At 42.7% G+C, this 18,657-nt stretch overlaps 1 long non-coding RNA gene across 1 annotated transcript; it reads left to right on the top strand.

Annotated features, from left to right (window-relative positions):
- Positions 1-1,443: 1,443 nt before the first annotated feature.
- On the top strand, positions 1,444-2,883 carry LOC124216925 (uncharacterized). The gene is made up of 3 exons (XR_011176820.1): positions 1,444-1,581; positions 2,496-2,738; positions 2,806-2,883. It is a non-coding gene; the product is annotated as an uncharacterized lncRNA (long non-coding RNA).
- The last annotated feature ends 15,774 nt before the right edge of the window (positions 2,884-18,657 follow it).

Here is an 18,657-nt window from a genome sequence, read left to right as displayed (position 1 = left end):
TTTTTTTGGCCCAGTCTAGCGTACACGCTTTCTCTCGATCGTGCCTCTCGCACGACTCTATTGTGTTTACGTTCAACGCTGTACGTACACAGCATCATGCCAGCTGTCAATTGCGGGTTATGTTCAAGATTTATCGCAACGGATGATATCTTGCGACTATGTACGGTGGAAACGCATGGTTTCCACGGCGAATGCCTTAGAAATAAGCTCGGAGTCTCATCTGTATCCGAATTGCCTCTGACCTCGGGTGTTACTTGCTTCTTGTGTCGAAAATGGTCATCTAGTCTGTCTAGCGTCTCGGGCGGTCTCTCTAATATATCTAATACATCTAATGTACGTGCTGTACCGGGTATTGGCGATCAAATAGCGGGGTTTTCAAATCTAATTACCTCTTTCGCGAAAAAGCTCGACGGGTTTGAATCCATTGTTCAGTGCCTGAGCGTCGTTTGTGCCCGTGTCATTGCGATCTCCATGCGAGCCGCGCTTGAACGACTCGTCTCCGCAGCGATGCCAAATCTCGTGTAGACGAGGAGGCGAGCGCGCATTACGCATTTTTTAAGTCAGTGACGTCGTGCGCAAGAGAGCCCGTGCGTTCTCTCGTACCACGACCATAAACGAGAGGCCCAAATATACTCTCATATACGTTCGCTCCTCGGAGTAAGGCAAATACAAATGATACGAAATTCGATCGAATCGAATAGAACAAAAAATCGCAGTACAAAACGCACTTGAGATCGCGGTGGCATGAGCCAAACGGGCGGTAACAAGCATATACACATTCGTATACACAATCGACACATTCGCGTGTGCGACACACGCTTTTATACGTTTACAAATAAACGTTCATACGTCGTGGGTTTTTATGCCGCAAGGGTTTTCCCACAAGAGCTAATAAACGACAAAAATCCGATGGTTCAAATCGCGAGTGTACTTTATTTCGAAATCAAAACCTTCAACCTTTGTCCCTCAAAAGGAAAAAATCGAAAAGAAAAATTGAATATACAGAATCACGAGGCGACTTTGAAAATAAAGGAACTCCGACTGTACATCCATCATAAAAGTCATTCCGAGTTTATCTGAGAAGCTCGACAAAATTGATACGACTATTAAAGAGCAAGTGTCTGGTCCCGATGGACTTCGCTCCGATGTTCGGGATTGCCTCACAAGACTGCACTGTGTCTCGGATAGGCTTGACAGCATTGAAGGGACTACAGCGTCTCTCTCCGAATCGGTCGACACTTTGTCTCGGCGCGTCGATAATATTGAACAGCTTCCCCCACCAACCGCCGTGCCGCCTATGGATTCACGAGTCCTAGACACTGAAATATATGTACACTGCGTGGTGCCGTCACGCCAATTGAACGGTAGCCATTTTGTACAGATTCTTGTCACTTCAGATATATATATATATATATATATATATATATATATATATATATATATATATATATACGTGATATATGTATGTGTATATAATCGATTGCGACGGAAAATTACAGTAACAATTATTGAGGTAACAATGAGTACCTGCGTTTTTTGCAAAACAAAGCAATCAAAATATCGTGGGCGATCATTTCACAAGTGAGTCTACAACGCTGAAGCGTTCTGCAAATGATAACTTGCAGAGGTTATGTCAGCATACGAAGTATTTACTAACCCTTCAGGACATGGGTGTTTTGACTGCCATTATTTACTCTGGCCATGAGAAAAAATCTCATGGCTTCTGCGCATGCGCTCAGTATATTTTAAATACAGCTTTCTTAAGAAAATATCATTTATTTCTAATTTTCAATGTTTTTTAAGGTAAAATAATTGCTCAAATTTATTATTAAAGTAATATCAATTAAAAAAAAAATAATAGAAACAAATATTATTAATAATTATCATTTTATTGTGTTACTTGAAATTAAAAGTAGTAGTTATTTTATTTTTCAAGATTAACAGTCCTCTTAATAATATTCATTTAATGAATATCAACAATTAAATTATAAATTTTACATTTAACACAGCACAACATTGCACAATTATTCTTTAGGTATATGTATCATGTAAACAAGTATGGCGGACGCATACTACGGAACGACCCGAACTAGGCCGAAAAGAAACGAAAGCTAAAATCTCTCACCCTTTGATACTCTGGCCATGAGAAAAAATCTCATGTTCTCCAAAAAATTATTTTTTTTCGCAATTTTGATTTAAAAAAAAACAATTTTTAGTGAATGTGTATCTAGAAAACTAAATTATAGGAAGATACAAAAATTTTCAAGTAGTCTTTCCATTTGAATTTTAAAAGATATTTGAGATCTACGTTGAGCATGAGAGAAAATCTCATAACCCATGTCCTGAAGGGCTAATTATATTTAACGAGTATTATAACGTACGAATCTTGTCAGTAAAAATTCACAATATTTGAATTATGAACCGATCTTATTATAATTGAAATTGAAAACTCGGGTATTATTGACTCAGGGATTAAATTATAATTCGATATGTAGATTTCCCGTGAAAGATGTGTTGCGCGTTCAGCATTGGTTAGAAGAAATGAAGAGGAAGGACTGGAAGCCAAACCGAAATAGCACATTGTGTTCAGCTCATTTTACAAATGACTGCTTTGATAGGACAGGATTCCTAATTACATTGAAAAAGAACAGTGTACCAACTATATTTGACAACCCAAAATCAGAGTGTTCATCTTGTCACCGATTAAAGGAATATGGACGTGGCTATTCATTCTTCAAGTAAGTACCGTTACTCAATGCAACATAACGTGTGAATTAATACATTTAAACTTTGCTTGTTATGTAGGTTCCCATTGGATGAACCTGATATTATGAAGCAATGGATCGCAAATATAAACATTGGACCGTGGTCTCCATCAAGTGATAGCTTTCTGTGCTCCGACCACTTTGAACTCTCTTGCTTTCAGAAGAAAAGTAAAAATTATATAACTTTACGAAAAGGCAGTATCCCAACGTTATTTGGTGAGATCTGAAACTATTAATCCCTATTAGGTCAGAGAAAACTCAGTGTGCATAAAGACACGTTGATGTGATGCACTATTGCGTCAATGCCGTCAAAGCGGTTAATTACCTACAGATTATAAAGTGCTCTGTTACAGAAAAATCGTGTGTGACACATTTCTGTGTATTTCCATTGTCGTTATTTATTAGTAACTTATCTGTAGGTGAAAACTTGCAGCAGACCGAATTTCAGGATGAATCCGATCGGCCCACGACAGTGAATGTAACCAAATTACATGATCACCTACACATTTGTACCTGATTTGCATGCTCAGATATGTACATCTTTTTTATTTTCTTTTGATTGTGCTTGTAACTTTTTCTTCATGTGAATGGATTGTGGATTGATACTACTAATTATATTACGGTTGTGGTTTATCGCACGCAACTCTATAAAAATGCCTTAACGTTTGCAAGGAATGTTTTATTCTCCATATTTTTGAATAAAGTTTTTACTCACCCAATTCGATATAATTTAATTCAAAACTTTTTTCACATGTCTTAAGCTCCACTTTGATGATCAATGGATGGTAAATGGATTCCCTAACGGTTGAATTAGTGTTATACAAATTTTTGAATAATCCGTATGGAATTCAGCCCACCATAGGATAGAGGATAATGGACGGAAACTTCTTAGATCTGAGGACTTCTTTTGAACATGAAGAAAAATCACGCTTAAATACAAGTTTTTCGTCATATTATTTAATGATCTTTTACATCATATAATTGTAAATAATAACATACCTTCGAAAAAATGATTTGTTCTTCATTTAATGTATCAAACATTATTTTACTCGTCAAAAACTTTTTTGTGTGACGAATATATCGTTAGACCTAAATAGCATATATTACGCAGTTCAAATCTAGCGCGCATTTTGTGACAACTTTCTGTACAAGATGGCGGAAATTAAATTGTTCAATTGGACGCACGAGCTTACACGTAGAGTATACGGTAATATCCAATCCAGTGTATATATACATATATCAGTGGTCCTAGATCGCGTTAGACAGCTCGAATGCGCTCGGCACGCCACTGATCTCGTTATCACGGGTCTCCCGGAAACTCACGGAAACGATCATGATCAGATTATCGCTTTGTGTGCTGTCTTGGACATCACAATAGATCGCACTCAAATTACAACAGTCCGGCGTATGCGAACTACGAAGAACACGGATAAACCGCGATCTCTGTTCCTCTCGGTCTGCTCACCCTCGTTGCGTAATTCTATACTTACTGCTGAACGTTCGAAAGGCACAGTAAATGCGAAACAAGTTCATGCCATATATGTTTCCTGATTCGCACATTATATACATTAACGAATTTCTTCCGGCCGTGGTCCATAGTCTCCTTACGCAGGCAAAGAAAGTAGCGAAAGAAAAACAATACCGGTATGTCTGGACACGCGACGGTATAGTTAACGTCAAGAAATCACAGAATGCGCCAATTATTCGTATCACGCATGCCGATCAACTCGAATCCCTAGCCTGACTCGATCAGGCCTCTCTACCACACTCCACCATCCACCCCGTACCGACGGAACTTCGAATTTGTCATCTTAATGCTCAGTCACTTGTTCCTCGATTTACTGAATTCTCGCATTATTTCTCAGAGCATTATTACGACATTATTCTCATTTCTGAGTCTTGGCTAAAACCGCACATTTCCGATCAAACTGTTTCCCTGCAAGATTATAATCTTACCAGATGTGATAGGACAGGCAAAGGGGGTGGTGGAGTGTGTATATACACGCATCAAACACTCCGGACGAGCATCGTCGCCACTTCGCTCGCCTCGACGTATTCACCGACACCCGAATTCCTGTTTCTTGCTGTTACTGGTGAGAGCACCTCAAAATTGCTCGTTGGTGTTGTTTATCGGCCGCCAAAAATACCGTTCTCCGATAGGATTGAAACGCTTTTAGCTTCCGTATGTCAAGATTATGTATCAAAAATAATAATGGGCGACTGGAACGCGAATTTTTGTACAACCAACCCTGATAGCACATATCTACGGCGTATTTTTCGCTGTTACAATTTTGATATCGTCACGTATCTGCCTACATATCACACGTCTACATCTTCTACGTGGCTCGACTGGTGTATAGTAGATTCCATCGATAAGGTCACAGCGCAGGATCAAGGTCCTCTCATGTTTGTCGAAGGTCATGATTTTATTGCGATAAATTACAGTTTTGCCCGGACTCGAATGCCAGCGTCATCTAGAACGATGCGTCGTAATTGGGGGTGCCTACGAGATCCGTCCTTCCCTGATACTCTCACGTTACAAGACTGGGCCCCTACTCTCGCTAGTAGTACAGCAAGGGGGGTTCTACACGCAGATTCCGGTTACCGACACTTACCGACCGAGCCGACCAGTCCGCCTATACATTCTCCCCAGACTCAAACCCTTTTCCGCTCCGCGCAGCCCAGACTCAAACCCTTTTCCGCGATGACGTCACAGTCTGCCGTACCGAAGGTCAATTACCGACAGTTGTATCGATCGAGGGTCAAAATCGTGCTGTTTTACCTACAATCTTACCGACAGTTGTATCGATCGAGGGTCAAAATCGTGCTGTTTTACCTACAATCTTACCGACCGAAGGTCCGTAGTGCTCGCCTGTCCCACGATAGGACTGCTGATGTGTAACATGAACCACTCCGAATTCCTTTCCCACGGTAGGACTGCTGACGTGTAACGTCAACCACCTCACATTCCTTTCCCACGTTATCAACCACGTGACATTCCAAAATTAATGGTTCCGAGAATTGTTTGTCTCAACGTCGCACCGAAATCCTTTGACCGCATACCGCTCGCCGTCGAAACTTGTCGAACGCATTGTTTTGTCTAACCACCTTATCAACCACGTGACATTCCAAAATTAATGGTTCCGAGAATTTGCTGATGTGTAACATGAACCACCTCACATTCCTTTCCCACGTTATCAACCACGTGACATTCCAAAATTAATGGTTCCGAGAATCGTGTTTCACTTATTCGGTTTGATATCCAAGGTCGACCGATAGTCGCGGTACAGAGCCTGCGGTGTCGGGTTACTATCGCTCTTGGAATGCCAAAAGGTGCGCGCGCATCCGTACAGCTGCCCTATAAAAAGACGTCTATCGTGATCGTCACTCTGTTCTCATCGTATTCTCATTGTGAACTGTTCTCACTCGTGAAATAACCTCGAAACGCGATGGATCTAGCAAAAGTTAACCACGTCAGCCGCCTGGAGAATCTGCCAACCAAGAAGATGTCGGAACTCGAAATTGGGGGAGTGTACGACGTCAACGGGTTACGACTGGTCAAAACAAAATTCGGGGTACGTGTTCTGGCGACAATCGATGGAGAATACAACGTCTTCTTACCACCGAGAATCGCAAGAGTTCTACAAGAAGATTCCAGTCAGCTGACTGAAATGTGTAGCATGGCCGGGGAAAATCGTCTGCAAATGAAATACCTTGGTGGAGAATTCAACAAGTTCGAATTTTCATGCAGTTATGCGCCTTAAATGAACTATGCGATCCCCCTCTACTTCCACAAAATTCATCCACGGTTCAAACAATGTTCTGTGTGTAAGTCTTACGTATAATAAACAAAAAAAAGATAGAAATTATGAATATTTTTTCATTTATCCATCCTGTATACCTTTAATCCTACGTTTTGTATCTAGAATTAGGTCTCAAAATCTAAGAAAATGTCCGAACACCACTAAGCAACGACGGAGGGTTTCGAGCTGCAACTCTACGATGAGTATTTGGACGGGTTCAGACCGGAGTGCAAGGTCGGCCGATAGCCGCGGTCAGAGCCTGCGGTGTTGGGTTACTATCGCTCTAGGAATGCAAAACTCGGTTTGAGTACAGCTCGGTCAAGGATGGAGAGCAAGGTCGAATCTAACATAAGCTTCTGAAAAAAATTCTCTCTTAAGAGCTAAGGTGAAGGTATAAAATTATTTCATGAATATTCTTTAAAAGTTTTATTGAGTACAATTTTTAGAGTACGGTTGACAATTACTTCACAAAAAATAGTACAATAATTCTATTCAACAGTGTCATGACCAGGGTGATATATTCGCCAGGAATGCGGGACCGTTCTTGTAGACGCTTCTGCGCAGTAACACAAATCGTACAGCCTCGCCATCCGGACAGTACGATGATTTTGTAGCCAATTCTGGAGTATGCAAACGTTTCGTGCTGCACAGATTGCGTTGGGTATTGTGTGAAGGTCGCATCTCAGAGACACAGCTGAAGTTTTTTGCAGGGTTTCAAGCGACGGGCAGTCAAAGTCCAACATATCGATAATTTCAACTTTCGGAACGATTTTGAGCAACCAATCTCGTTTTTCTTCTCCTTTTACGTACACGGTTTGAGCTTTGCACAGCCTGTCTTGAATGGTCCGCTCAACTTCTTCAAAAGGTACGGTTCCACAGCTCCAACGTAAGCCGTGAAAATCGCGTTCTAACCAAGAATTTTGGCTTTTGTATTTGACGTCCAGTAAATTCCATTTGTAAGGTGGTTTGAAGAAAAACACTGAAGGAGATGCTTCCGAGTAGATTGAAATTACAGCCAATTCTTTTAACGTGAAGGTGTTGTTGAGAGGTCTACGAAAGCCTTGTACGTCAACGATGAGCTCCATCTTTGAACTGTGCGAGATGGTGGAAACGGGTCAGCTTTTATACCAACTTTTTCACCCCACCACTGAGCGGGTTGTATTCGACAATACGATCGTGAACGATCAAGCAGTACGCCGATGTTTCAGCGGGAAAGTTGGCTTTAGCTTCAAATTCAAGACGGATGTCGACAGGTCCGTACTTCAAAGATTCGTTTTGTTTCGAACAGTCGATAACGAACAAGGGGACGTCTCGAAGGAATTCACTCTTTGTCAGCAACGGCTCGGGGTTCTTGTCGTAGTAGGTAGCTTGGAAGTTTGCGTACATCTCGTACAGGAGCGCGTAGAGATTACGACTCATGTTGAGGTTCAGGTTACCGTACGGATAAGATTGAGAGTTTAAGAATAGCTTGACGTCCGTGATATCGCAATGATCGAAATGACTTGCGTTCTTGCCGGCCTTGTTCTTTCTACTTGTTTGGAAACTCAAAATGACGTACCGAGGTTTTTCAAGCTGAGTGGAAGTTTTCACAGTCCAAACGTGTTTCGATGTCGTGGGAAGTAAGGGATATTCGTACAATTCCCAACTGCGGAAGCTCATCGAAACAGGCGGATCTCTCTGAATGAAATTTAGTAGGTCAACTTTTTTCTGATCCGCGAGTTTCAAATACGGTATTAGCCATTCCACTGCATTGATCGTGATTTTGAATTCCTCCTCCTGAGTCTGCATGATTGCGTTGACGTCAGTTTTTGATCTCGTCAAAATTAACTCATGTTTAGCGTTGACAACGATCTTGCGGTAGTCTTCGGCGAAACCCAATATCATGCTGAGCGGTATCAGTACGTCAAAGTTACCATCGGCATCGGTTAATTTTTTCTTCTCTTCTACATCGAGCCATCCAGCGTTCTCCATCAGCCAAGTCTGACCAGGGTGCAGGGAAGCGTAACCCTTCATGAGACTTGTCAAGCCAACGTTCTTGCTTCTATCAACCTCAACTGCGTTAATTTCGTAGCGAATTTCTTCAAACAGATGACAGATGGCGTTGTTTACGAGCTGTGTGTTCACAGTAGCTGTACCATCAGGTTTGAGGAGTCGTCCGTGGATATGTACCGAACTTTTGCTGGGTAATATGCATAAATCCTGATGCTGAACGGTGATTCGAATTTCATCGCTGTTGTTGAAAGTTGACGAGGCGTAAGGTTTGTGAGCGTGAATCTCGTAATGCGCAACGGATTCGTCAAAGACGACTGGTGTTTGAATGCTCAAGATTTCCTCCTCCATGGCACGTAGCAGATGATAAAAAAGCAAAATCGGATTTTTATTTGTCGGAAATTCCTCTTCCAAAAGGTGTCAGTTTCAGACCCAGAGCTATCAGGAACTCCACGTTTCGAGGTGTTAGCGGTTCGGGAATCGAACGACGACTGACTTGATCGGGGCATGTCGACTTACTGATATACCTACTCTTTGACAGTCTGTTATATACGATTCCCATCGTTTATCGCGATTTGATGTGTAGTCTCACAGTGATAACTTCTCCACGAAAATTAACCAGGTCTCCGTCTTGATCCACTAACCGGAGCTGAACGTGATCTATGGTCTTGACGGTGATCGGAAGGTAAATGACGTGCGACGGTACTTCCACGATCTTATATCCTGGTGGGACGGTCGGGAAAAACTCGTGAATAGTGTGTACTTTGTGTCCATTGACGTAGGCGCCCGTTGTAATGCTACACTCGACTCGCAACGCGTTGACCTTGAGTATAGTTACAGGCACGTCCGATTCGTGAGTTTTGTCAACCTCCAGTACACGTGGTGTAAATCCCAAAAGTTGAGCAATGGAATCATTCGGCTCAAAGTTAATCGTGTGGTTGCATGTGATTTCGCTGCGTAATGTATTATTGTTGGGTTTGATGGCGAGCCTGATGTCTGTATTTCTTAGCACGTTTTGAAGATACTTCTCTATGTCCTCGATCTCGTAGCTGCCGGTAGGTATGGTGATCACTTTGTCAGCTACGTAAATTTTATTGTGACCGACATCAACGTTGGGAATCGAATTAAAGGTTAACAGCTCTACCAAGCCAAGAGCATAACTTTTATCACGAGCAAGTTCGATCGGTGGGAAATATTGTGCCTCGAGTATCGAAGAGGTTCCCGAAATCGTTAACGTTAACGAATCATCCATGACTGCGAGTGGTAGACTGACTTTGACGAATCACGCACCATGTTTATATAGCTCGCCACTCAGAAATTTCAGACACAAGTGTCCGCATTCAAATGTATCGTAATCCTGGTACCTCTCATGATTGTATTTGACGCTACCAACGCCGAGGTATTTTATGAGGTCCGAGGGTGGTTGAAGGTTGCCGAAACTGTCAAAGTAATCGATATTGTTGTCGCGTTTCTTGTACGCAACCCAGTGTGTTCCCGGACCGTCTTTGTCGTCAAGGTTGATTATAGCTGACTCGTTTTTTCGTGGACCGTTTTCGGGCATTTCGTTTCGCATGAAAACACCGCGGAAATGCGGAACCCTCAAGATTTTTGCATATTTCAACAAGTCCCAATCAGTCAACGCTCGACGTGGTAGCGTCGCATCTAGTTTTTTGAAAGATGGAGACCAAGACCTGTTTTGTACGGTTTCATGTGAAGCCCTTTGCCCAACGCGATAGCTTCCATAGTTTTGTTGTGTCGTTTGCTTTCCTCCAATTCTCGTTTAGCCGCGCTCGCATCGTTCACAGCTTTTGCTATACCTGCCGCACCGCCGGCTAACGCACCCGTAGCGCTGAGACCGGCAAAAATAGGAATCAGAAACGGTAGAAAACCACCGACTTTCGAAGGTACCGGTAGGACGCGAGGTGTTCGCACTTTACATTTACCACCCGCTTTTTTAACGGCGTTCTCAGCTCCCTTCAGCGCAGATTCGATAGCTACTTTTGCATCGTTGCTTGGAACCATGGAACGTTTTGCAGCATTTACAATTTTTCTCAAGGTCACATTTTTTGACTTTCGCATTCCCATTCCGAGTTTTGATTTTACTTTCATTGTATTAGCTACTGCCCAAGCGGCTGCCTTCTCACCCAAATTTGCATCCTTTGCGAGAACCCGTTTCCAAGCTTTCTCAGCCAACACCCTATCAGCCTCGTTTCTAACCTCAAGGTTCTCACGATTTTTCGAATACGCTATATCGTGTTCCTTACACGCTGCATCGAGAGGATTGATACCGGAATCGCCTCTCGCGAGTCTTTTCGTCAACTTCGTACCGGGACCGCAGTATTGGTAACCGGGAACATGCAACTCGATCGGAAGTTTGTTGATGATTCTATTCACCAGACCCTTGCCACGATGTTGCCGCCTGCTGCTGCTTCGTTTACCTCTGTACGCGATCATGTTCGTGCGTTGACTGAAGAAAAGTGCTTTAAAACGGGGTATTTATAGCAAATCCGATCAGTCATGTCCGAGATGCGGTTTGAGAAACAACCTACCAAGCTTCCCGTGATGAATTTTGACAAACTTTCGGAGCAAAATGTCGAAAAGCACAAACGGCACGGTGAATTACTCCCGAACAGTGTACGTGCGATATTCTGTGGACCGTCGAATTGTGGTAAAACTAACGCGTTGCTCACACTTATAACCCATCCCAACGGACTCAGATTTGAAAATATCTACATCTACTCGAAATCTCTCAACCAACCTAAATACCGATTGTTGAAGCAATTGCTGGACCATGTTGAGAGTACGGAGTATTTTGCGTTTACCGAGCGTGAGCAAGTGATTCCACCGGAAGAAGCACGGCCCAACTCAATAATCATATTTGACGATGTAGCGTGCGAGAAGCAGGACAATATTAGAGCCTACTTTTGCATGGGTAGACATCACGACGTTGACTGTTTCTATCTCTGTCAGACGTACGCGCGTATTCCCAAACATCTCGTGCGCGACAACGTAAACTTACTCGTGTTATTCAAACAAGACGATATGAACCTGAGACACGTATACAACGATCATGTGAACACCGATATGTCTTACACAGAGTTTAAAAGTGTGTGCTCTGCATGCTGGAACGGTGAGAAGTACGGGTTTCTGGTGATCGACAAAGACAGTGAGCTCAACGAAGGACGATACAGGAGGGGATTCGATTCTTTTGTTAGCCTGGAAAAGGAATAAAATTTACCGTTTTCGAGCGAGAGACGCAGTAGCGCTGCAGACTCAGTTGCGTCAACATGCAGAGCTCTGAAATTTCCAAGCAAAAAGATGTCCTACATCAGATCGCTCAAGCAAGTGCTGCGATCCGTCGAAAACACAGATTGCTCAAGTCGGGCAGGGAATCTACGACTCAGAAATTGAGTGACGTTTTCAAACCAGTAGTGACTCCGTTGCAAGAACTGGTGAATGTTACAAAAGACACCAAACCTGTCAAACAAGAGGTGGAAGAAATTAAAGAAGAAATAAAGGAGATGAAAAATGAAACGAAAAATGAAACTGTCTCGGAAATGGACGATTCCTTTGCTTCGGCGGGGGATGAAACAGTCGTAGAAACACCGGTCGAGGACGAGTATTTTGCACTGATGAGAGATGCGAAGACAAAAGGCGAATTGGACAACGTGTACGGTGTACGCAACCTCTCAAACGGACTGATGATCGGTGATTCGTTGATATCTTTTGAGAGTGACTACGTTCGTATTGGCGACACGCGTTACCCGAAAACGAAGGGTTTGCTGGAACTTTTGTTCAAAAAGAAGCCCGACGGTTCTTCTGTGAGCGCCGGAGATCGGGAAAATTTTAAAAACATAATCCTCGCAACGAACGCGCATAAGAAGTATTACTCATCCGACGGGGCTGTTCGAAACGATAACAGTTACAAATTTAGAAATGTCATTGCCGAATTGATGGATTATTCTCCGTCACCTCGCCGAAAGGGTAAAGGTCTACTTCCGCAAGCTATGATCACTCGACAAGGTGTTGAAACGGAATACGTCTTCTGGGATGATCCAAACGAGTTGGTAGAGCGTCTTCGTTTACTCCTGGCATCTCAGGCAGCGGGAAATCCGAGTCACAATAACGAAATAATCTCCATTATCGAAGAGCTACGCGAAGCAGGAATCATTTATTAAGCAGCTCCCGTCATTTTTGCATTCATTACCGAGATGAGCGTCGACGTGTTTGGACGTCAGCTGAATAAAAACACGACCGCGAGCACTCGCGGTCCTCCGGGTGTCGGGTTTCAAATAACAGCGGACGGGCATTACGATATACGGAACAAGAGACTGTGCAACGTCGCGGATCCCGCAGAGCCGAACAATGCTGTAACTTTAAAAACCTTGAGACGAAAATTCAGCGTGCTGCAAAAACGAATCGACAACCTCGATCAAATGATCAAAGCTTTGGAGATCACCACGGAGAAAGCCTTGGATACCTTCTACACAGACTTTAAAACAGGCAGAGACTTGTCGATTCGAAACGCGGAAATCATTTCCAAATTGGACACCAGACTAATAGCGTTGGAATATGAACGAGGAAAAGCAAGCACTGGTGACGGAACTGCATAAGCCTGCACGCCGGAATTACCCGCGTCGACGTGTAGACGTGCGCGGCATCGACGAGACCTGGCAGGCGGATCTTGTTGATATGACGTCGTACGCTGGGCAAAACAAAGGCTACAAGTACATGCTCACAGTCATTGATGTCTTTTCAAAGTATGCGTGGGCTGTACCGATAAAGAGCAAGTCTGGAGATGATGTTACGAAGGCAATGGAATCTGTGCTTGTCCAAGGACGGGTACCGAAAAATTTACACGTCGACAGAGGAACGGAATTTTACAACTCGAAATTCGAATCGCTTATGACACGCTACGGAATCAAACTTTACTCCACGTACAGTAATTTGAAGGCTTCGATCTGTGAACGTTTCAATCGCACGCTGAAAGGTAAAATGTGGACACGGTTCAGCATGCAAGGAAGCTACAAGTGGCTCGATATCTTATCCGATTTGGTTTCGGCTTACAACAACGTCAAACACCGAACCATAAGAATGAAACCGTCGGATGTCACCGTTGCAAACGAGAGGCTGTTGTTACGTCAGGCTTACGGAGGGCTTCGAGCGATACCTACCGTATCGGCAAAGTTCAAATCCGGCGACAAAGTTCGAATCAGCAAATTCAAAAATGTCTTCGAGAAAGGTTACACTCCCAATTGGACGACCGAAATATTCACGATAAGTCGAGTGGAAAATACTCATCCTGTGACGTACAAGCTCAAAGACTACCGAGATCAACCCATCACTGGTGGTTTCTACGAACAAGAGCTCCTCAAGGTTAAGCATCCGGATATCTATCTGGTGGAGAAGGTGCTCAAGAAGCGTGGAAGAAAAATATACGTTAAATGGTTAGGTTTTGACAATACACACAACAGTTGGATAAACGAATCGGACATGTAACATTTTAATAAATTTTTTGTAAAAACGTATGTCCCTCTTTATTTTATATCCGACACACAACAAGTATGCGTCTTTTTAGACAATCGACAGACATGGTAAAGTTATAAATTACAAAGCTTAGGCTTGTAGCCCCACGGAAGCGTGTCGGTTGTATTTTGAAACACGATCCGCTTGTCGTCATTCCAGCTCAGTGCTACTTTCTGCTGTTCTACGGTGTATACCTCGTGCTTTCGACTCATGATCAAATGCTGATTTGAGGATAGATTTTCACGTTTCAACGCACAGTCCAAATAATCGTTGAAGGTTATTTTTCTTAACGCTGATCCTCTGACTCCTTTGGCACGTTTAGTGTCTGTCTCATCTCCCATGACTCGGAACGCGTACAGTTTAGCTCGTAACCCTACAAATTCGAGCATGATTTTGCCGTTGTTCTCGTCTTTCATCAAACCGAGAACTTTTTTGTTCGCTAGAGGCATTCCGTAAGCGTTGTCAAGCGGATAATCCGACGTGTCAAATTTATGTAAGTCCTCCTTCATGTGTTCGTATATATCGGGGACGGTAAAATTGTAAATTAAACTATCGGTATCCGTGTACATTAATTTTGCTTGGTTGCCAAATTTCTGTTTAATGTAATTATAATGAAAATCATAGATGTACGTTTTCGCTAGATCCATAATGGAGAAACCTGCGTACAATGGTTTATTCAACTTGACTTTCGTCCTACTCATTTCAACGATAATTATATCTTTGTCGAACACGGTGCAGCTGTGAAAATTAGGCTTGGCTATGGTAGCTCTCGCACCGTACCGTCCATCCCATTTCGTGATCAATCGAACATCTCTGTACTTTCGCACGTTTTCCATAGTTTTGCCAAAAACTGCGTTGTTCATTAGCTTGTAAAAATTTTTCTCAAATTCGTTGTCAGATTTCTTTCGCAAATCGGTATTTAAATCTATATATTTTTTCAGCCACGGAGTTTGTTTGAATTTGAGAACTCTATGAATTTTAAGTAATTTTAAACCTAATTGTAAACATTGTTTCATAACGCGGTAGTGAACAACGTAGTTTTTCTTAGAAAATAGCGTGGGTGTCAATTTTGGCTGTTTATTGGTCGAAATCGGAGGTACATAGTGCTCCGGACACAGTGGTAAATCCTTATGAGTTTCATGCAGTTCCTCAGGATATTCCAAATCAACCTCCAGTATGTAACCAAACTCCGCGTCGTCCGAGATGGTTAGAACGTCGCATTGTCCGAAGTCTGATAACCATTCGAAGGAACTGTATGGCAGAGCAAAGCTCATAGCAGCACCGTACAAATTATTAACGTCAAAGTACATGAGATAAGATTCTTCGACCTCAGGATCGAATTCCTCTCCCATATATCTATTGTTGGCCTTTGCGTATCTGTTCGAACACTGTGATACACCACCACGAATACCCTTTTCGATAAACATAACCATGTCTATGTCGGTGAGAAGCTCGAGTTCGATGCCTGTACATTTTAACATTGCATCAAACGACAGACCGGGCGCTGTGTAGTAATGTAACGGGTCCAGTTTGTACGTCGTCCAACAGCTCTGTCGAAAGTTTTGAAAAACGTCGGCCAGTAAAAACACGTCCGTCTGTAAATACAAGTCCGAATACTCTCCCAAAGTTTGAACGTTAAAAGTTTGCCAAACTTTACATGCATGTGCGTAGTCGTCGTCTGATATATCCCGATCATTTAATTTTGAGTAAAATTGATGTTTGGATGGTAGCCGTGTGTCCTCGAGCTTCTCCCAACTGTCTATGTATTCGTACGGGAACACTCCTTTTCTGGTCAATAACTGAAATTTATCTGACCTATGATAAAATTTTCGTGTGATTGATTTCTGATCATCACCGAGATACGTTGCTAATTTCTCAAGACTACTGGGCATGAAGCGGTACGAATCTACGAATCTAAACTTTATATCTGTCCCCTCGACGTATTTTGTAAATGAAATGTACTTTTCTTTGTTTACGGGTAGAAGCTCAGTTGTGCCCTCGAACGATGTAGCCAGTGCTTTGATCAGGAAATGTGAATCGTAACCCGACAGATTGTGGAATATCACTGGGATGGTGTGCGAATTTTGGTAATTTAGATTACAGCTGCGGTGAGCAGCACCACGGTACTTTCCTGTGAAATGACAGTGATCCCGATGTTTCACGTCTGTGAGCGTAAACGGTTTTTCACAAATATGACAGACCGCCGACAAATCAAATTCGTTGATCTGATTGAAATTTAGTGGTTCCATCGGTACAACAGTCTTGTAATATCCATCTAACGAAAGTGCCAATTCCTTTAACTCGTTCACAAACCATTGGATGCAAGTTTCTCCACGATTAATTTTGAATTTTGAAAGCGAATCGTCAAACGCGCAATGCAGATAGTAAGCTATACTATACGGAAGATGCTTCTGATAAATTGTTCTATTTTCCCCAAAACTTTCACGCGTGGGTTGCAGTAAACATTCGAGATCCGCGTAAATGCAGAATGGAACGGTTTCTTTGTGCTTGAAATTTTTGAATTTCAGTATTTTTTCCTCATCTGTAGGTAGAATAACTTTGGTTTTGTTTAAATTCATGCAATCAGCTCGGTGCTTCAACAAACATCTTTCGAAATTGAAATGAGACAGACACCTATCGCACAACCAAGTTTGACATTTATGCTTGGAAATTTGAGATCTTGTTAATCGAGACAGATTTCGAATCCATGTAAAATGAAAGGTTCTATTTTTTTCATAATTTACCATTTCATCATCATCGTCATCGTCAGTGGTTTCAGTTTCTATCGCCAAAAGATGAATTACAGGTTTATCAGACTTATTCTGACTCAGGTGAATCGGTACTATTTCACTTTTTTTCCGATCACCTTGGTCTATACCATAAACGTTAATTGAAAGGCCGTTAAGCTTCTCAAATTTTGAAATGGTGTTTTTGTCTAGAGACATAGGAAACGTTATACCATCATACCGTAGCACTGAGCTGAAATGTGGGTACGAGCTGGTCGCGTTAGGATGGTTGTTGTCGGCTGGGAACAGAGCTGCGGTGACCGACCAGAGGAAACAATACGAGTCGCTGTTACGGATGTTGACGACAGCCTTCTTATCACTGATATGCTTAGGTAACGGGGTGTATGTGAAGACACCGCCTCGTAGTGGCACGTACTTGTTGATATTCACAGTCAAATTGATTATTTCGGTCAGCGACCAGCCTGAATCCTTTTCCTGGAAATCTTCCACCTTTTTCAACAAACGCTCCGTCGCGTTTTCGATGAACCATTCGCTGATATCCGTTGTCTGGAGGATGATTTCATTTCTCGTATTAAAAAATTTGATCTCTTCCACCGTGCGATCAACTTTTCTGAGTTCAAATTTACAAGCTAGGATAACGTTGGCTTTCAAGCTCCCGTCTTTCTTCAAAGCGTTTTTCAGTCTCGTCACAGCTAGTACCTTTGCGTCTTCTAGAAATCTCTCCACATCTTTATGCTTCAAATTGACGATGGATCCAGTTCGAATTCTCCTCTCGAAAGCTGATTCCAAATCTTCCCACCGTACTCGATCGCTTCTTCGCCGGCTTCGTAATCCGTCACCCACTTTCTGCAATTGTTGAAATTTGACTGTCAACGATTTCAGAATTCCAATTGTAGTCAAAATTCTTGTCTTCTCCCCGATCGTTGAGGCGTTGTTGCGTAAGATTTTATTCAAAAGCCTGATATTTTGGGTTCCGAGTCGAATCCATTTTGCAATTTCTGCCGGCGACGATTTTTCCGATAAAATCTTGAACGCCGATTCCATAACATCGATCAATCTCAAACACTTCGCGGATTCCATCTTGAGCTCTTTCCTCACGTATGCTTGACAGGTTGTGACGTAATGATCGTTTGCAGTGATGAGCGTCCTTTTTTATAAGGCAGCTGTACGGATGCGCGCGCACCTTTTGGCATTCCAAGAGCGATAGTAACCCGACACCGCAGGCTCTGTACCGCGACTATCGGTCGACCTTGGATATCAAACCGAATAAGTGAAACACGATTCTCGGAACCATTAATTTTGGAATGTCACGTGGTTGATAACGTGGGAAAGGAATGTGAGGTGGTTCATGTTACACATCAGCAAATTCTCGGAACCATTAATTTTGGAATGTCACGTGGTTGATAAGGTGGTTAGACAAAACAATGCGTTCGACAAGTTTCGACGGCGAGCGGTATGCGGTCAAAGGATTTCGGTGCGACGTTGAGACAAACAATTCTCGGAACCATTAATTTTGGAATGTCACGTGGTTGATAACGTGGGAAAGGAATGTGAGGTGGTTGACGTTACACGTCAGCAGTCCTACCGTGGGAAAGGAATTCGGAGTGGTTCATGTTACACATCAGCAGTCCTATCGTGGGACAGGCGAGCACTACGGACCTTCGGTCGGTAAGATTGTTGGTAAAACAGCACGATTTTGACCCTCGATCGATACAACTGTCGGTAAGATTGTAGGTAAAACAGCACGATTTTGACCCTCGATCGATACAACTGTCGGTAATTGACCTTCGGTACGGCAGACTGTGACGTCATCGCGGAAAAGGGTTT

This window comes from Neodiprion pinetum, chromosome 4 (genome assembly GCF_021155775.2).
Source record: "Neodiprion pinetum isolate iyNeoPine1 chromosome 4, iyNeoPine1.2, whole genome shotgun sequence".
Lineage (NCBI taxonomy): Eukaryota > Metazoa > Arthropoda > Insecta > Hymenoptera > Diprionidae > Neodiprion > Neodiprion pinetum.
Note: the sequence above shows the minus strand (reverse complement) of the source record. Positions and strands in the feature narration are given on the sequence as shown.